General features: G+C 47.7%; 1 protein-coding gene and 1 non-coding gene across 2 annotated transcripts in view; both read right to left on the bottom strand.

Annotated features, from left to right (window-relative positions):
* The window catches only part of GABA-B-R3 (gamma-aminobutyric acid type B receptor subunit 3), a 394,949-nt gene that overhangs the window by 186,552 nt on the left and 187,074 nt on the right, over positions 1-21,323 (bottom strand). The gene's annotated exons all lie outside the window — the stretch shown is intronic.
* Positions 2,388-2,460, bottom strand: TRNAT-CGU (transfer RNA threonine (anticodon CGU)). The gene has a single exon. It is a non-coding gene; the product is annotated as a tRNA-Thr (tRNA).

The raw sequence follows: 21,323 nt of genomic DNA, 5'->3' as shown, positions 1-21,323 counted from the left end.
TCTTGCTTCTTCAGAAACCTATGTACGTTCAATTTCCACAAGATGTGGTTTTAGGCGAGTCTCATTGGGTTTATTTTATCTGTCATCGACGCCCAGACAGGCTAGCAATGTCGAGTACCGTCTTATCAGTCCAACCACAATAATATCTTGCCATTAACTCCATGTGCCGAGGTACCTGCGTTTCTCACTTATTTGTTCGTTTTGAATCATGCTGCTAGCTATGTACACGATATCAGCCGCACGCCGAAAAAAAAAAAAACCATGAAAGCTCGGCCAGGGATCAAACTAGCGCTCACTGCGTGGAAGACAAGTGTTATTCAGGGCGACGCTAACGGTGCAGCTCGTATAGAACGCTCAGCGAATATGCACTTTAGGTAGCTGCAAAATCACCTACGAAGTGCCTTGCTCATATCCTCCTTAGCTTTTCCACAAAGCAGATCTCCACGGCTCCTCCTCCTCCGATGTTTGTCGCACAACGCTCGTCAGATTGCTCGTGAGAAGGCCGAGCATAAAGCCGTTCAAGCCGCAACTCACCGCATTAGACGCGATTTCAGTGATGCGTTGTGCAAAAATAAGTCACTGGGAAAAGGCAATGGCGCGATGGTGGCAATGCCATTTGCTGTTTAGGTTGCGAGTTTTGTAAATGTTTGCGCAGACGGCACAGACTTGGTGAAACTTGTAGTTTATTTCTTTGTTTCATTTCGCAATGTGTCATCGTTTCTGGCACAAAGGTGTTTGCTGCTTGAGCCGTAATGTTCATTGCAAAACTTTCAGGTTAAGTAAAAGTTAAACCTGAGGTTAACCTCAGGTAACCTGAGGTTAAACGTAACCTCAAGTTAAGTTTAATGCTGGAGACGTGGCATGAAGGACACTGAAGTAATAAGAGATATCATATTAGCAACAGGAGACAATGTACTACGCAGCACATTTAGTCTAGAAGAGAGGAGCAGGAGGACTAGTTGGCATAGCTAACTGCGAGACATCTATGCATAAACTGCAAGTAATGGCGTTACCCGATCACGACTTTTGATAGGAGTTATACGCTGGTCACTGAGTGAACGTACAAGCTAGGTGAGCGCAAATTGCGTCTTTGCCAAAAAGCAGATAGTACGGCCTATAGACAAGACCAGCGAAGAGGACGGGTTGAAAGAGCGCGTAATAGTTAAAGCTGCACATCAACCTTCCCACGTCGCCCCGCCAACCCGTCTAGAAGACTTACTCCGCACCTGCAAGTCACGAAGTTTGAGGAGGTGCCGGAACCCTTCCCTTTACAGAATCAGATGGCTCACGGGAGCGTAGTTTAGTCTGTGATTTTGTGTGGTGCCATTCGACGCTTCAAATAAAAGCTTCATGATCTGCTCTAAATAAGGGCACGCTAACAAGGGTTGTTATTTGGGCTTGTGGGCATGCGAACCCGAAGGCGGTGAGCCTTGTACAACTAGTACGCGGAGAAAGAAAAAGAACATGCAGGACACACGCACAATGCTAGTCTGTTGCCATTGTCTTGAATCTTTTTGCGTTACCATTTTCCTGAACAGCTGAACGCCTTCGAAATAATGCATCGAGAATTGGGACAAAGCAAAAGCCACAGAGACGGGATCTTTGGAAGGCATACGCAACGGAAGCATATGCCACATGCGTGCCTCAAGGAAAATATAGACCATCATAAGGATGCATAACGATATTTGATATGCTGACGGAACTTGGCAAACATTTCTGGACTGAAACATGGAACATTAACGCTTCTGCAACGAGTTTACTTTTGGTAAAGCTGCTCGAGTAACATGTCTTCGTCAATATCTGTCCGATTTTTCACCTGCTTTTGATGTAAAACGCTGGTACTTGCCTCCGGATAGGCGCAGACCTATGCAAACGTGTCGAGAACTCATGCCAGGCAAAATGAACAGAGCGTCGAAACGCGGACTGGAAAGTTGTGGTGAAGGGAGCACATTACAGACACGAAGGTTCTTATAGATTTCCAATAAGGCTTCGTGCAGAGCGTCTCTCGAAACTGCTTTCAAACCGAGTTCTTGTGGACGCGAACTTAACAGCGGAATGAACATGCAGCATCAAAAAGAAAAAAAAAAACTAAGAGAACTGTTAATAACGTTGTACTCCCCATTTACATTTCAAATTCGATCAGAGAAGGAGGAAATGAAGCAACAAGATTGCAACGGCTGACTAATATATATATATATATATATATATATATATATATACAACGAGAAGAAAGGGGGTTAACCGAGGGACCCGATTTTTATTAGTCATATCATAAGAAGCCAACAAACAATGACACCAAGGACAACATATGGTCAGTTACTTTTGCTTAATAAATGAAATAAAGAAACGATAAATTAATGGAAATTAAAGTGGATGAAAAAACAACTTGCCGCAGGTGGGAACCGAACCCACAACCTTGGCATTACGCGTGCGATGCTCTACCGATTGAGCTACCGCGGCGTCGCTTGCCCATCCACTTTTCTTGGGTATTTATGTGTGCTAGTAACCCTGGGAGTGTTAGCCAGCGGCACCACTCACAGACCTTGGCGGCGGACGTGGAACGTCCTTTTTGCCGCAGGCGTCATGAGAACGCGATCTTTTTGGGTGAAGGCAACTGGTCAATAAACCCACTATGCTACCTGAAGGCATCAATGTAGCCGGATTCGAGACCCTCGTTATATAATTAACGAGAAGAAAGGGGGTTAACCGAGGGGCCCGATTTTTATTAGCCAACAAACAATAACACCAAGGACAACAAAGGGGAAATTATTTGTGCTTAATAAATGAAATAAAGAAACGATAAACTAATGGAAATTAAGGTGGTTGTCCTTGGTGTCATTGTTTGTTGGCTTCTTATGATATATATATATATATATATCGCCGGTTTATATTGCGGTGAGGGAACAGAGAATTTTGTCGGCGCGTATATAACCGCTGGCATGCTGCTCTGTATAGGAATGGGGAATGGGATTAAAAGATTACAGAAGAGAGTGGGAGAGAAAGAGGATAAAAATAAATATGATATGTCTGAGTGGACCTGATACTAACATTTACAGGTGACATGGCGGGTAAATTCGGGCTTTTGTATATGAAGTGTGCAGTTTTTAAAGCTTTCCTATTAGACCAATTTCTGACAGGTATTTGAACAATAAATCCAAAACCCGTCGCTGTTTTGAAGGGCCGGGCATTGGACCTAAGATGCTCGGTAACGTTAACGGCTCGTGGCAAATCATGTCCATTTGTCGCTCAAAAAATTGTCTCTCGTCGCGGTACGCGGGGCATTCTAGTAATATGTGCTCAATTGTCTCTAAGTTGCGACAGTTATCACAGTATGGGTTTGTGGTAAGCCCTATGCGGTACAGATAATTGTTCGTGTATGCCACGTTCAGTCGAAGGCGATGGTACAATGTCTCTATGTGTCGAAGAAGTGGTCGTGGAATTTGCGGTCTCATTTCTGGGTCAATGTAACGCAGGAAGTTACCTTGGTGACGCAGAAGATTCCAGATGCGGTCTTTTTCTTGATAGGCATATTTTTTTGTCATGTTTGAAGCATCGGCTTTTGTAAAACATGTTTTTTCGAACTTGCGGTATTGGAGTCCATTTCTGGCCGCTTCATCCGCTCTTTCATTTCCCGAATTGCCAGCACGGCCAGGTATCCACTGGAACTTGATGCAATGCCCAGCAATCTTAGCCCTGTGGTGAAGATAAGCAATGTCAAATGCTGCAGGTTGATTATTGCAACGCTTGCGCCTGTTCCACAGGCACAAGCGTCGATGTATTGCCCTTGTACGTTTTCCAGTGGAGAAGTATTAAAACCAGCAATAAGTGTAGTGAGAAAAGCATTCAGAGAAAAGTGTGCAGCAAACGCGTTAGCATAATCTGTGCGCATGGCAAACGCTATAGGAAAGGTCGGAACGCGATGAAAGCTCCGAGGAATCTGCGCTGACGAATGTGTTTGCCTGCTTGGCTATGCTACATAGGGGGGAATAGAAAAATGAGAGAAGACATATGCAAGTGGCGCACAGAATAAAGGATGTCACATGGTCAAAGGCCTATCATGCAGACCATTCGTCGTTTGGGACGCCATTAGCGCATTCGGAGCCTTGTGCGTCAATTAGCGGCGACATCTTTGTTGCAGTATCTTGTGTTTAGATAAAGGCCGAATGAAATTTTTTTTATAAAGAGTGGATACTCTGTAGCGCATACTAGCGATGTTCTAAAGAAGCTCGGTGAGCGGGAAAAGAGTCAGAAGAAATAATTACCATCCCATTAAATCGAGCGCGCCACACAGATCGCGATGAGATTAGAACAGTAGGCGTACAAAAACTAAAGGTCGAATGCGAACCCAAATCCACTTCAGTGCAGGAGAGAAAGATGGAGAGAGAGAGAGAGAAACAAAGAAGGCAGAGAGAGAACAAGGCAGATGGACAAAAAGAGAAGGAGGGGAGGTTAGCCATATGAGAACGTACGGTTTGCGACCCTGCGCACATGGGCGGGAAAGATGGCTTGCAAATAGAGTAGACTAAGAGAGCACATCATCCATGAAGAGATGTTCGCGTGTACATCATTTCGTGGAGATACAATAAATAACAGAATACTACGGGGCTCCTTATAACTTCTCACAAAGAGGTGAAAAAAATTGAAGAACCTATCGCTATAAGTAGGCCATTAAAGTTTGCGCGCTGAAACTTTTAACAGGCATTGCTGACGAGCCGAAGCATTAAAGATTGTTTCAGGAGATTGGAATACATAATTAAGCACTTAATCAGAGCGGGGCGCTCTCAGCAGGGTGCGAAGGAAGAAAAAATATTACGTATAGCACCGATGGTGGGAAAATCGCCCACGTCAAGAAAATCGCACATGTCTCAGGATTTTTCTCCGTAGCTTTTCTAGGAGCACGCCGCGTTTTGATTAGTGAAACGTGGAAGGTTTTCAACGATCTTTGAAAGGTTACAACTAACAGCGCGAATACTGTACACGTGAACAATGAAAGAGACGAGGACAGCCCTGGCTTTCAACTGATTTGTTCTTTTTAGAGCGAAAACGTATGCAACTGAGGCCTGAAGTCATTTCAGAAACATAAACCCCATTTCACGTCAGTTCTTATTACTGCCTGGTATGTTACCAACGTGAAAGATTAATATTGTTATTATTATTATTATTATTGTTGTTTAATACTACTGTTTGATGGTAGAAGCAGCATTTCCATGTACGTGGACAATGAGTTTCCTCATGTTTGGTCTGGTAAAAACTTAAGCAGACTCAACTACATTTAACATCTACATAATGCCATAAGCAAAACGAGTACAAGGTAAAAGCGGGAGCCAAAGTTTCGACACGTCAGACAAGTACACTTTTCGAAATGTTGGTTCCCGCTTTTACCTGATATTATAGAGCTGGGGAGCCTAGGCACGCCGCAGGGATCAGTCATCTCCCCTTTTCTCTTTAACGCGGCGATGCGCGGGCTCCCGGAACTGCTGTGCTCTATCCCTGGGCTGCACCACAGCCTCTACGCTGACGACGTGACGTTATGGGCAGCGGCGGATGATCCACAAACTCTTCAAGAGATCATGCAACGCGGCATCGACGTCGTACAAGCTTATGCGGAGTCAAGGGGCCTGACGTGCGCACCGGAAAAATCCGAATACCTCCTGATCAAGCCCGGCAGAAGTAGCTGTCCCGGGGGAATAGCACGGGGGAGGCGCTTCCTTGAACTTAAGGTCGGATGAATTACTATCCCGGAGCGCCCCAGTAAAAATATTGGGGCTAGGCTTTCAGAACACGCTGCGCTGCGGGCTCATGTTAAAGAAACTCCAGGTGGCGACCAACTACACACTACAGCTCACTCGCCGGGTGGCTAATCAGCACCACGGCATGGGCGAGGGCGAGCTGCTTCGACTTGTGCAGACATGCATAACCAGCGGAACCATGTACTCGACACCATATGTCAAACTCGCAGCCACGGACTCAGCTAAAAATAACACAATGATCAGAAGAACCACAAAGGCAGTCCTGGGCCTTCCGGACCACGCGGCCACCGCAAGGCTAGAGGCCTTAGGCATGCACAACACGATCGAGGAGACACACTCGCGGTGACTTCATGACCGCGGTGGTAGCGGATCACAACGGAGGATTGATAGAACACACAACAATCACGGCTGGCCGAGTGGTAGAAGCGGAGGAAACCGCGATTGCCACGGCCATGCATGCGGAAGCGAATACCGTCATCAGCGATAGTAAGTAGGCCATCGGCAATTTCGTCCGCGGTAGAATTTCCAAACAGGCGTACCATGTCCTCACGAGGCGCCCCCTAAGCGGCTTGAAAACCCCTCGTTTGGAACCCCGCTCACGCGGCTTGTCAGGATTGGGGGCTCAATCCCATCGCTCGTGATCCGTTGTCAAGATTGGAGTCCGGCATGAATTAGAAGGTAGCTGGCCCATGCCATCGTCCAACTTATCCACGCTGAGGACGTTGATGAAGGGAAGGACTGCTTCTCATCGAGAACGAGAAATAAGGGTTTATTTACAGTATTTACATGGAGTTCATCAGTCTAGCATGACTTCGAGAGAAAGTACGTCAGTCTAACATGACTGCTTGAGAGAGTACATCAGTCTAACACGACTGCTTGAGAGAGTGTATCAGTCTAACATGACTGCTTAAAAAAGTGTATCGAGCATCCGCACAACAGCTGCTTATAAGCACTCGGTCCCCCCTTGATTCCAAGGGGACGGAAACGTTCGTCCAGTCATTGTAAACACGCCAGCTCTCCCCGGGACAGCTTACACACACACACGCACACACACACACACAGGTGCACGGTCCGGGGCCGACGTCAGAGGGGCTTCGTAGAACTCGGAGCTGATCCGGGTAGCGTGTGCGGGTAGCCATGGTGCTGCATCTTGGTCGGCGCGTGGGAAGGGGCCTTCGTCGAAGTTCCCGCGGCAACTCCTCCACTCATAGCAGAACAGGGCGGCGTTGGTGGGTTCGGTAACAATAGTTGGCCCGCCGAACACATTCAGTCACAATGGCGACTTAGTGACGCAGTGGCTAGAGGTTTGCGGCGGCGCTCCAGGAAGCGTTGACGCCCGCTGTCGCAAATGGCTGGCAACACTTGCACCTCAGCTGGGCCGTTCTTAACAGGCTGTGCCCGGCAACGAGTCGGCCCACAGTTTGGCTCGAGATCTCACGCGCCGAGCCTCGTCCGCAGATGCGGACGGCGTGAACGAGGAGGAGAAACACGAGGAATCCTGCGAGACTTATCACGAAATAGCCCATCGGTATCGCTTGAGGCGTCGTGCGCTCCCTCCACCGGCCAAGCAACTCGACAAAACGCAAGCGGTCGCGTTTCGGCGACTTCAGACAAACACATACCCACACCCAAAATACATTAACAAAATCACAGGAGGCAAGGAAAGCGACAAATGTAGGCTCTGTTCAGAAACAGGAACAATCACACACATAATGTGGGAATGCACCTCGCTCCCGTTTTCTTATCCCCCCGTCAGCAGCGAGACTGACTGGACAGCCTGGCTCAGTTCCGGGGACGTCGACTGACAGCATGAACTGGTGAACTGGGCGGAGAAGGCCAAGCAGGCCCAGGGCCTTACTTGAGCCCGATCCCTCAGCCACCTCCTCCCTTCCCCTTCCCCCTTTCAATAAAGTTTACCTACACAACCACCACCTTGTTCTCGCTTTGCTCATCGTCTTGAATTTCCATCTCCCGCCTTCCCCGTGTTTTCACTAGACTGCATAAGGACCCCGGCTCTGGAAGGTCGCCCTGGTCCAGGAGGAGGCCTGACGTCCGACGACTTCACTCCTGCGACCGGAGCACTGGCGAGTTCTTCCAGTTTGTTTGCTTGCTTGCCTCGCTTGTGGCGCTTATCTACTACGAAGGATTTGGCAAGAAGTCGGCCGTCAAAGGTTAAAGGGGGAGCGAGAAAAACCTAAACTAAGAAGTAAATCAGGATGAGGTATAACGTTTAGGACAATTACGAATGAGATTTACCTGGTGAATACAGAAATAAAAGTAGTTTTAATCATATATAAACAGCAAATTCTTATAAACTTTTTGGAGGTATTAGAATCATTTCGAACACGCAATCAGCGATTTAATGAGCTATGCAATTACTAATTTCGAGAATAAACGTGGTTGCCTTCTTGTGTCACAGATAGTCGCAAATGGCCACCCAGATGTTCCTGTGGCTAAAGCCCAATAAAGAAGTCCCGAAGATGAGGATATTTTGAGCAGTTAAAGAAATACCCAATTTCCGGAGTGAAAATTCGAATTTCTTCCTCTGATTTCAAAACTGACGGCATCCTAGTAGAAAGCGGTCAATGTTGCCACGTTCCTGGCAGGTAGGACACAGAGGGGACGCTGCAAGACCGGACCTGTGTAGGGAAAAATTTAATGGTGGGATGCGGCAGCGGGATTCTGTTATCTTGTTCTTGTTCCCTAGCGAAATGGCGCAACCCACTCTGGGGGATCGGCCACGAATCTTTATCTTCCCGTCTCCCCTGGATTTTTTTTATTCTTTTCTCCCTCGGCACTACCGTCTAGGCCACTCATTAGCTAAACGTTTCATGCTTTGAGTTCACGCTTTGTGCCCCCTCTGTTGTCGTCGTCTTCGAATAAGTTATTCACCGCGCTCGTGCAGCCTGAACCACGAGCTGAACATGGCTGAACCACTGCGCTCGCGGCACTCACGCACTTGACACACCACAGTGTCACACCGAGAGCACCATTCGAGCCGTTACGATAAAGGCCAACAATCCTGCCTGCAACCGGGTGGCACTCAACATTGCGTTTAAACCTGCACTGCTAGCAGTGTGTGGCGAAATGCCCTTCCATTCGCCGACATATGTTACTATTGTGCTCAAAATTAATTAAATTGTGAGGTTTTACGTTCCAAAACCACTTTCTGATCATGAGGCACGCCGTAGTGGAGGACTCCGGAAATTTCGACCACCTGGGGTTCTTTAACGTGCACCTAAATCTAAGTGCACGGGTGTCTTCGCATTTCGCCCCCATCGATATGCGGCCGCCGTGGCCGGGATTCGATCCCACGACCTCGTGCTCAGCTATTGTGCTCACAGAACCGGTTGTTGACGTAGCCGTCAAGCCTAGAAGGATGAGTAACATTAGTAAACATAGTAAGAGACAACTAAGAAATTGTTTGACATAGCGCACATATACCAGGTGTTTATGCGAAGATTTTAGGTAATGTTTAAAAAATCGCGTTTGACAGATCGCGCAGTTTTTCAATATGTGACGCAAGGCAATCAGTTACAAACCTAATTAGTGAATTCTCGTTAATTAGTAGATTACGCATTTCGATTTCTCGTGCAAGTTATGTCCGCCTCTTCGAGTAGACCAGCTTAAGGACTAGAATTGTGCTATCTGCCAGACATATCGAAATGTACAAATTGTAGCTCTTGAGACTGCAAAGCATATTCTCTTGAAAAGAATTCTGTAGATGACATCATATTCGAAATATGCACCATCGAACTTGCTGTAAACATGTACTGCCATTCCGCTTAATTTTTAACAAAGTGCCGCTCTATGCATCGAAGCTTAAAAGTAGCTAGACCGCCAATGTATTTCTTCGCAAAGTTCGGCAATTAATATCTCGAAACTGGTGTCATCCTGTAGAATCATTTCAAGTGGATACGTCTTGCAAACTCACCGGCTACAATTCGTAAATTGCAATATGTGCCATAAGGTGCATAATTAAGACGCTAATTTAAAAAATTTCACTGATTAGTTTAATATGTCCCGATTTATAGCGCTAGTAATGCGTGCCCGTTCGAACAATCCAGATCAAGGACAAGAATTATGCTATCTGCCACAGGTGTATCTTTAAAATTACTTAAAATTTTCGCAGAAATGCTCGCTATGTTCGCAAACTGCTTGGTTTCATTGCATGGACTCGTGTGCGTTCGTCATCTGTGAACAACGTTACATTGTCACCGCTGGCACATTAGGCATTATAAGCTATTAATATAGGGCGTTTACAGAGGTAGAATCTCAACATTGTGCTATTTGTAAATATTTAACATTGAGAATATGAAATATTGCCGCAGGCAGTTTAGTGGCCTCCTTTAATGCCACGCAAGACGGCTGGCCTGACAGTGGCGACTGTAGCGAGGAGGTTTTACTGATTCCAATTGGTGTCTTATGCTTTTGTCAAAATTCTTTATTCATTGTATGTTATATTTTCCCCATTGACGTGAAACTAACTCCTTTGTCGAGCCCCGTATAGACGGACACATCGATACCAGAGAGTATACATCCACAACAGCTACCACTGCACAGTGGCGCTTTCGCCTGCGTACGCACATGCCGTGTTGATAGAGCCTCACGCTGCAACTTGTTCTTTTTTTTTTTCGCTTTTCATGGTCAAGAGTACTGTGAGAACACAGAATGGAGGCTGACATGCTTCTTATTTGGTGCGGAACATGGAATACCCGTGGGGTTGTTCTTCTTTACTCTCTGACTGCACGCTACTATTTGCCATCGTCGAGTCTCTCAGTGACCGTACTATGCACGGTCGTTTCTTTCATCTCGATCTGTCTTTTATTCTCTCTTTCTGTCAGGCGGAAAACCATAATCGCGACCTGCTTAACCTCCTTGTACTTAACTGCTCGCTGCCTTCATCTCTCTCAACCGGAAAATTTCTGTCATTGGCGTTTCCAAACTCATCGGTGCTTGGATGGCAAGTGAAATCCGCGTGCAGACCTGTGACCTCGAGGTACGTCGATTGACGACTGTGTTCTCTCCTCGCGCTCCGAAGTTACCGCTGTGGTCGAAGTGCTGACAAGCTGAGCGCGCCGACATGGCCTGATGCGACATCGTTATAATCATCATGATCATAATCATTATGATAACCATCATCATTATGTCTACTGAAGGATTCGTCCTCTCCCAGTGATTTCGAACTACCCCTGTCTAGCGCTAGCTGGCCTTATATTGCGCCTGCGAATTTCCTAAATTCATCACACGACCTAATTCTCTGCCCTCTCGGCCTACACTTCTGTTCTCCATTATGTAACTACAATTTTCCACCTGTCATCTGCTCTACGCGATGCATGCACTGCCCGACTCGATTTCTCTCTCCCAATGTCTAGAGTATGGGCTACATGAATGTGCTCTCTAATCTGCAGTTTTCCTGTCTCGTAACGTCACGCCTGTGATTTATTGTCTCATCGCTCGTTGCGCGGTCCTGAACTTCTTCTCAAGCTTGTTAACCTCCAAGTTTCATTTAGTACCGGTAAAATTCGATGACTGTACACTTTACAAGGGTAGCGGCAAGCTGCTGGTCCTGACTTCTAGCGTACGTGCTCCAGCTCATATTTTTCCATCTGTAAGTTTCATTCTAATGATAAAAGTCCCCTGGGATTGTTTCCGCAAGATAAATGCACTTTTGCACCGATTCTACGGGCTGATTGTCTATCACGAATTCCCGTTCTCTTGCTAGGCTATCGAACATTATGTTGGGCTCCTTCACATTATTCTTGATACCTACTCTTACACTTTGTCGGCTAAAGTCCTAAATCATTCGTTGCATGTTATCTTCTTCATCGTTGTTGAACAGGACAATGTCATCTGCAAACCGCAAGTTGCTGAGATTCTTCCCTCGATACCCACACCTAATTCTTCCTAGTTTAACAGCTTTAATACTTATAAGCATGCAGTGAATAGCATTGGATAGATTGTATCTCCTTGCTTGGCCCTGCCCTTGATCGGTATTTTCCCGCTTTTCCTGTGAAGAATTATCGTGGCTGTCGAATCTCTATAGACATTTACTAAGAGATTCATGTTCCCTGTACTCTGACTACACAATGCTTCCGTGACTGCTGGGACCTCTACTGAAACAAACTCATTTTTGTAATCTATGGAAGCCATACAGAGAGGCTGGTTCTATTCCTCAGATTTGTCAGCTACCTCAATGATGACATGGATGTAATCCATTGTTGAATACTCCTTCTTGAAGCCAGCCTGTTCTCTGGGTAGACTGAAGTCAAGTATATTGCTTCGATTCTGTTGGAAATTACCGTGGAGAATATTTTGTACAATATCGAAAACAAGCTAATGGGTTTATTATACTTCAAATCATTAACGTTTGAATTTTTATGGATTTGCACGATGTGGATATTCTTCCAAGTCTCTGCTGCAATTAAATTCATGAGACATTGCGATAAAAGGCCGCAAGCTTTTTGAGTACAATATCCAATTCATCGTTGATTAAACTGACTGTTATTTCATCTTCTGCTGCGTCGCTTTTCCCCTGAAGATGTCCTGCAACGCCATTCTAATCTCATCGCCAGTTACAAACGAAATGTCTGTGCCCCGTTCGTGAGGACGTCTGATTACGTAGCTGACCTGAGCACTTCACAGCTTAACATGAAAACGCTGTGCGCCTTTTATTAGGCACTTATGGCTGATAACATTGCTTAGCTTACCTTTCACCGCATACAGCTTGCTCTTTCCAATGCCAAGTTTTCTTTTTACTGATTTCACGCTGCCCCAACTTCTTTTGCACTTATTCAATCTTTCCGATGTTATATCTTCAAATATCACTTACTTTCTTCTTATTCATCAACTTCGACAGTCCAGCCAATTCTGTTTGATTTCTGGAGTTATTCTTTCATGCTTTGTTGTCGACTATTAAACCTAGCGTAAATGCAGTTGTAGACATGCTTATAATATTAAATTGTACGGCCGCTAAAGCGAAAAAAACTGTTCCGGGTAGCCACTTTCATGAAGAGATACGAAATGAAGGAATCATCTAGTGAAGCATAGTGACGCCACAAGACCTCCATAAAACTATTGAAGAGCACTTGAAGCACAAGCAAATACGGCTGTGTCAATAGTGCGGGACAAATTAGGAAGAGAAAATTGCGGAGAGGTATTACTCTGAGCAGCGACGTGAGTATACCTGGCATTGGCCCAGAACAAAGAATACTCATGAATCACCGATCCCCACGCTACGGCATCCTATTTCTCAAAGAAGGTAGTCGGAATCGCATTGGCACACAAGCAACTGAGACAGAGGTGGCACGTGGCGCAGAATGCGAGCAAACAAGGTTGGCTAGAAGGCAGATCGCAAACAGCGAGCCGAAGAATATTGGGCGCCGCGTCCTCGGGGCTTCACTCGCCCGTCGCGGAATGACGGCGCCAAATCAGTGCGGGTCAGAAATGGTGGGCGCCCGATTCCTCGGATGATTCCACGGGCGACCGGCGAAAGTGAAAAGCGGCTGGCGAGGGGGAAGGGAATTAGAGCAGGAGGAGGCGATGCGAATCAAGGCGTAATCCACCAAGGCCTTGGGAAATGAAGTATCGAGCGGAACACAAGGGGGTTTTCACAGGGGCGGAGCGAATGGGGGAACGAATAAAAAGAAAGAGAGAGAGAAAACAGTCTCAGAGTCAAGGGGAAGGCGCGCGCTCTGCGAAGAACCTATTTGCGGGGAATCAATCTCCCGAGGCGGCTGCGCTGCATGCCGTGTGCGCGCGACTGGTCCGTGGAGCTCGCGTGATCGCGGCCAAGACCCTTGCCTCCGACCCTCGCGCTTCGACAAAACGTTTCCTAACTCCCCCGGCTTTGCAGATACAGTCGAGCCTTGATCCTTCACCCCCAGGGCGATCTGCGACCTTTCCCGCTGGCGTTTGCGAGAGATGCGTTCCCATTATAGATGCCAGGGAAGGAATACCTGCGCGCGCCATCTCACTATGGAGAATGATTCGCGCATTGTTGGACGCACCTTGCCTTTCTTACGAACGCGCGCGCAGAGACGTTCTGGGGCTCGATGGTTTATTCGACTCCAATATAAGGTCGTAGTCGGTACACGGTATGGGTAAGGTAAAGCGCAGCCAACGTGCCACCCTTGACGAAGAGCCGAAGCTCGCTAAACAACAATAGAGACTCCCGAGATCTCCGGGTCTGGAAATTGTCTTCACCGTCTCCTTTCGATCCGGCTTTCTATAGCGTGGCTCGTGGCCTATTATACTTCACGATAATGGTGACTGTTACAACTTCACATGGAAGATAGAAGGCACTCCTTTCTTTTTTCCCCCTTCTGCATTTGAACAGAATGGATCACCGTCGTCTTCCCTTTCTCGTGTCAGGTTTTAAGCAAAATAGAGTTCACGGGAGCATCGGTATGCTAATGTCACGATGTTTAAGGTGCACGTACATTTATGTTAGGCGCGACTTCCCATATTTTCACTCGTTATGTTCAAAGAACGTAGTTTCGACGACAAAGTATGATGTGCGAAATTAAGAGACACGTATTGCGAAGTTCGTCGACGCGTAAGTAATCATCCTGTGCAGGTTATGGCTGTCTTTCTTTCGCTTGGCCTGAACAACGTAGCGCACAGAAAGAATATTCCCTAGCTCCAGTGACTCTTACGAGAGCCCGACCCCCGTGTTCTCAAACCATATTCTACTGGAAGTTCTTCCTCCACTCCTCCGAGTTGTTGAGTATAGCGCGACCCCTTGACTGAAGAAAACGCCACGCTTCTCAAGAATTGACGTAGAGGGGCATTGTTGAGTAGAGATCCCTTCTGTCAAAGGTCGGCACTGCTTTCTTGACAACAAGGAGTTGCCAAAAAGAAAGTGCGAGAAACAGAGACAGTAAATTAGACGCAAGGAATGGAAAGAAAAAGGACAATGGTGATTTACAAGCATGTAAAGAAACAAATTAGAAGTGAACATTTGTGCGATAACACAAAGGGCAGTGCCTTGCTATTTGAGAGTCGAGCTGGTTGCGTAAGAAAAAAAAAACACACAAATATTCGCAACAAGATGAGCCATATGTCTCCTGCAGCGAAAATCCGGGATTGGATTGGATTGGAGACAACTTTATCTATGCCTGCAGTTGGGCGCGCGCGCGCCCCGACGAGGGCCTACGTCATCCTCGAAGTCGCCGTTACTCGGCGTGGGCCTCCGCTCGCCGTTGCCGGCTCGCTGGGTCCGTGCCTTTCGAGCGCCTCGAGGACCTGCTGGACGGCCCATAGCTGATCGTCTCGGTCGTAGCTCTTCGCGGCTGCCTCAAGACGCGGTGGGAGTGTTCTTGATTTTGAATCTTCTGGATATTTGACGCAGTCCCACAACATGTGCGTGTAGTCTGCAGTCTCCCTCCGGCAGACTCTGCACATATCCGTCGGATATGTCTCGGGGTACATACGATTCATCAGTCTCGGGCTCGGTAGCGGTCCGGCCTGGAGCTGTCTCAGCACTACCGCCTCCGCTCGACTGAGTCTCGGGTGCGGGGGTGGGAGAGACCTGCGAGCCAGGCGGTAGGCCTTCGTGATTTCACTGTAATCCGTCATGCGGTCCTTGGTTCCGAACCACGTCGGACGGTCTGTCGCCGGGGCGCGGTTGGTTAGCGCTCGCGCCGCTGCGTGTGCCGTCTCATTATGGTTCTCATTGCGTCCCGACGCGTTGCCCGCGTGCGCCGGGAACCACTTGAGTCGTACTTTTCGTTCATTTAGTTTGACCGCTCGCAGTACGCGCTCAGCCTCCCTGCAGATTTGGCCTTTGGCGAAGTTTCGCACCGCCTGTCTGGAGTCGCTCAGCACCGTGTGGCAGTCTGCGTCGGCGATGGCCAGGGCGATGGCTACCTCCTCCGCTTGTTCCGCTCCGGCGCTTCTCACGCTCGCTGCCGTCCTCGTGGCAGCGAGGACCACTCAGCACATCCGGGAACCACTCAGCACATCCTAATGGAATGTGAAGGTATTCACCGCACATTCCGTACATAACGTACACCGTCTAGAAGCACTTGTATTTAAAGTGGACGGAAGTAGCCACCAGTCAGAATTCAAGATAAGCTAGAGACATCTATAGTATCGGTGGAAAATACAGGAAAGAGATTGATACGACCAGACCTGTTACAGGTATCTGTAGCAATACAAGGTAGATGTAGAAGTTTTAATCAAGAGAAAGAAGATTAAGGAGATGTATACAAAATGCAAGACTGAAAAACATGCATAACGTACCTATTAACTCTAGTAGGCCATGTGAATATTCCCCCTCCCCCCCTTTTCAAAGGGAACAGTGAGACACCACCACTACTGCCAGCACCATCATCATCATCATCATCACAACTGAGTTGAGGCGGAGTGTTGAATGGAGAAATGTGGTAGAAAAAGGCAAATTCCTTGACATGTTTGGATGCTCTTTCTGGATCGCGAGAAGGCAGCGGCGCTCCTGGAAAATGTCGAAATCGCCTTAAAGAAGACACAGCAGCTGGAAATGACCAGTGTCACTTCGCAGGCCACCGCGATCACAGATGACGAGGAGTGGCGAACCAACGTAGAGCTATGTATTCAAGAACGCCCCGACAGGCAAATGCCTTGCCGACCTGACGCCCAACTCTCGGACACACGCAGCGGCACGAGCCAAACTCGTCGAAGCGGATGACGGACTACGAGAGATGGATACATTTAGCGATTCACAAGCAGCAGCCTGTGCTTGAATCCCTCCTGATGTTCAGCAGGGAGAGAGGTTGCGCACACAGACCAACGACCAGCGCCAGTGGCCCATTTTATTCCCTCCCCAACAACAACTTTCCCAGTAAAGGCTAATGAGCCATCCCTATCTCAATAGACATATGTCCCATTCTATTCTCTTAGTGACGCATTTAATTTGGGCACTTGCTTTACGAACCCTCGAATCTCACAGAGGGCACACGCAGCACAATGCGTACGGCAGCGGAGCGAAGGAAGAGCGCACCGTGGTGCAGGTGAACCAAGCTTGCACGGGGGCACCGCGTATCAGTGACTGCACGAGATGAACCCATCGGCGAATGCGATTCCTATTTTACTTAATCAAGGAGCCTGCGAACTGCGGCTACAGTGCACCTCTTCTTGCCTTCTGTCGCGTCACTGCTGGTGTACAGAATACGGCCCCGTCCATCACTGGGGGTGCCCGGTGAGCCATTGCTGGATCAAGCGCTCGCGATTCGTCGACGTTGCCATGGTTCAGTCGCTGGTGCGGCAGTTGTCCTAAAGGAACGGGTTCGACAGCGGTTGCCCGGTGCCTACTTTCATTTGAGCATTTATATCTCCTTTCATCGTAGTCAGGACGATATGATGATGGTCATTCTTTGTTGCGCACTGAACGCGGCTGGGAAGCTTTGACACTGAGTGCGGCAATATCAGCTTTTTGCTGCAAGAAGGTGGAGTGGAGAGGAGAGAATGATCGTAGATGTCTGAATAATGCCCCTCTCACCTGCGCGATGACACAGGCTGTTATGAATGCTCGATCACGCAAATGTGGTGGTACTAGTCGCGGCCAAAGCTAAACATAAGTTGAAGGTGGTTGCCTAATCCTCAAACGTCTCACGTAAATGTTTTTAATATATGGATACGGCACAGACTAGTGACAAGGACGCTTTGCTAGACGCCCATGTCTAATTAAATGCGAAACATAATCCTGTTGCTTGTAAGGCAGGCTATTACTATGGTAGGACGTACACTTTCATCTATGCATTCCAATAAATAAGCAACAAAAACAAAGCGCGAATTCACGAAGTTCTTTGTTCTCAAGAGCGGTTCGTCACAGTACGGCCATCTTCGCTAATAATATGTGCATGTGGCGATTGGCTGACACCATGCTCTTGCGCATAGTTCGAGCGTAAAAACTTCTTTTTGGATGACTTTTGCAAACTTCTTTGTGAGGAGCTTGTGCAATTCATAAGCAGCCGCCGTTGAAACACTGACCCTCGGAAAACAAAGCAAACTCGCGAGCTATCTGCTGGATGGTTCATCATGTTTTATCGTCACGTTTATTATTCCCAGTTCAGGATGAACAACAATTTATGGAACCATTCTTGCCCAGCACTGTCGAAGCGAAGGCACTGACGCCGTGACTTTACTCGGCTTTCATTCTATCGCGTCATATTATCTTGGCCTGTACAGCGAAGGCCGATTTCATTTACTGCGTGCGCATTCTGTTTCTAGAGTGGCATCGGGCACGCGCGACCGACCACGACGTCAGCCGCCAACTGGGCACTTGTGCAGCACCGCATGAGGGCAGACTCGGGCAGTCTCCAGGGTGCAGTGTTTCAAATCGCGGTTACTTCTTCCCGAGTTGCTTGCCGGCCGGAACAGGCAGGTCATGCGTCGTTTGGGCCTATAGGAAGCGAACAGGTCTCGTGGGAACCCCTCTCGATCTCCTTAACAAGTGCAAACACTAGCCACCTTGGTGGCTTGCTTCGTCCAGGGAAGTGCTCCTGTGTATGCGCTCCGATCTTATATGCAGCACGGCTGTTGTGCAGTTATGGCAACACAACTCGGAGGGACTCTTTTTCTCTTTACGTAGTAGGGAACTCACTCTTACGCTGGTTCATGGGCGCACTCATTAGGGGGAAGCAAACGGAGCGCCGAAGAGAGTTCCCAACGGGGATGCTGCACAACAGTGCTCTCTTGTCCGGAGAGCGCGTTAAAAGCCTGAACTTCGGGTGGCTTTCCTCAGTTCACCCACATTTAGCATGACATTTAAAACATCAATTATGCAACAAAAAGATCTATACTGATGAAAAAGAAGCGTTGGCGGCGGAACACCTCTTTCTTTCACCGACCTTGACTGTACCTGTTCAGTAGGTTTCGATGCTTAGCGATAGTTTATCTCAAGCTTGCATTATCCACCATAAGGTTTGTTACATCTTTTTACACCTTGCTGTCCGGTCAAGCTGCAACATAGACTCTGTAGTAGAATATCGCAACATTTTGATGACAGCCTAACATTTAAAGAAAAATATCCCACCTCCTATCACCGACCGCTTTCGAGGTTTATGTGACCCCTGCTAAAAGTACTGTTAACATTTTATTGCGATAGCAATTGCAGGAACTGTCCGGGCGAATTTTCGCCTACGCCGTCATCGTGATGTTCCGGATAAAGACCAAGCGTGATAAGGTCCTATCGCGCTCCAGGCACCGTATCTTGCTGTGCGAAAATGAGCCGAAAAAAGAAGGTGATTTGATGCGCGCCGTCTTCCCGTTGACCCGATGTTGGAGGTCACGTCATTAAACGCGCGCTATAGGAGCGATAGGGGGGCGGCAAGTGACTCCTCCTGTAGCCCGGCCGTGGCTTCGCATGGCTGCCCGCACGGCTGAGCACACACATGCCCTTCTTCTTCCCGTGCGCCTTGCCTGCTCCAATCCCCGTAACTAACTTTGATTGCACGAACTGAGAGTTTGGCCAAGGCTGACCCAGCTTACGTTACCTTGGTGTGCTGTCCATTATGATAAGTACCTCGTGAGCTACACAAAGTGTTCTGCCCTCGGGTCTGCAGCGGATGCTCGCTATCTATCTATCTATCTATCTATCTATCTATCTATCTATCTATCTATCTATCTATCTATCTATCTATCTATCTATCTATCTATCTATCTATCTATCTATCTATCTATCTATCTATCTATCTATCTATCTATCTATCTATCTATCTATCTGTCTGTCTGTCTGTCTGTCTGTCTGTCTGTCTGTCTATCATCATCATCATCATCATACTCATCATCATCAGCCTGGTTACGCCTCTCTCAAGGCCTCTCTCATACTTCTCCAACTACCCCGGTCATGTGCTAATTGTGGCCACGCTGTCCCTGCAAACTTCCTAATCTCATCCACCCACCTAACTTTCTGCCGCCTCCTGCTGCGCTTCCCTTCCCTTGGAATCCAGTCAGTAACTCTTAATGACCATCGGTTATCTTCCCTCCTCATTACATGTCCTGCCCATGCCCATTTCTTTTTCTTTATTTCAACTATGATGTCATTTACCCGCGTTTGTTCCCTCACCCAGTCTGCGTTTTTTTTATCCCTTAACGTTACACCAATCATTCTTCTTTCCATAGCTCGTTGCGTTCTCCTCAATTTAAGTAGAACCCTTTTCGTAAGCCTCCAGGTTTCCACCCCGTACGTGAGTACTGGTAAGACAGCTGTTATACACTTTTCTCTTGAGGGATAATGGCAACCTGCTGTTCATGATCTGAGAATGCCTGCCAAACGCACCCCAGCCCATTCTTATTCTTCTGATTATTTCAGTCTCATGATCCGGATGCGCAGTCACTACCTGTCCTAAGTAGATGTATTCCCTTACCTCACTACCTATTGTAAACTGCTGTTCCCTTCCGAGACTGTTAAACATTACTTTAGTTTTCTGCAGATTAATTTTTAGACCCACCCTTCGGTTTTGCCTCTCCAGGTCAGTGAGCATTGTTAAGAATGGCGAGCTGCAAGGCAAAATTGCCACCCAATTACGACTGGGGGACAAGACGCGCATCCCCCACTCTCCGTCGCTGCAGCTAGGCTGCGTTCGAAGAAGCGGGCTTTGTGCTGAAAACTGCCTCCATCCACCAGCTCCATCGCCGTTGTGACGAAACGGGTTCGACGGACGAACTATTGTGCCCGAGTTCCCCAGCGCGGACGTGATTTGCTACGCGTGAGCAAGCTGCCGCGGGAAAGCCGTTTTATGTCGCTTCCCATGCGCCGGCCGGCACGCAGGACAACGAGCTACCCAGAATGTCTCCGAGGTACTCGGAACGGCTCCCCTCTGACATAGGCTCCGGACTTCGGAATGTGTGTGCCTTTGTGTGCGTAAACTGTTCTGTGGGGCGGCGGCGAATTTACAATGAGTAAACGAACGTTCGCGTCACCTTGTATCGCCGGCGGACCGAGGGTTTAAAAACGGCTGTTGTGCGGATGCTCGACACACTTCTCTCGTGCAGTCATGTTGGACTGACACTCTTTTTCTCAAGCAGTCATGTTAGACTGATTTAAATACTGTAAATAAACCCATAATCCTCGTTCTCGATGAGAAGCAGTTATTCCCTTCATCAACGTCCTCAGCGTGGATAAGTTGGACGACGGCATGGGCCAGCTACCTTCGAATTCATGCCGGACTCCAATCTTGCCAAAGGACCACGAGCGATGGGATTGAGCCCCCAATCCTGACAGCATGCATTGCAGTTGGTCCCCTGAGTTACTAAGCAAGGCAATATCATCAGCGAATCGCAAGTTACGAAGGTATTCTCCGTTAACTGTTATCCCCAATTCTTCCCAATCCAGGTCTCTGAATACCTCGTGTAAACACGCGGTGAATAGCACTGGAGAGATCGTATATCCCTGCCTGACGCCCTTTTTCATTGGGATTTTGTTGCTTTCTTTATGGAGGACTACAATGGCTGTGGAGCCGCTATAGAGAAATTGCGCTATAGATGCGCAAGAGAGATATTGCGATCACTGGTAAAGACAAGCCAGCATGCAAAAAACGTGCGGTTATTTTTGAACAATTTTTACAGTGAGCTACTTCTGTAGTTCCCGTA

Source organism: Dermacentor andersoni, chromosome 4 (genome assembly GCF_023375885.2).
Source record: "Dermacentor andersoni chromosome 4, qqDerAnde1_hic_scaffold, whole genome shotgun sequence".
NCBI lineage: Eukaryota > Metazoa > Arthropoda > Arachnida > Ixodida > Ixodidae > Dermacentor > Dermacentor andersoni.
The sequence above is the reverse complement of the archived record's forward strand: the minus strand, read 5'-3'. Positions and strand labels throughout refer to the sequence as shown.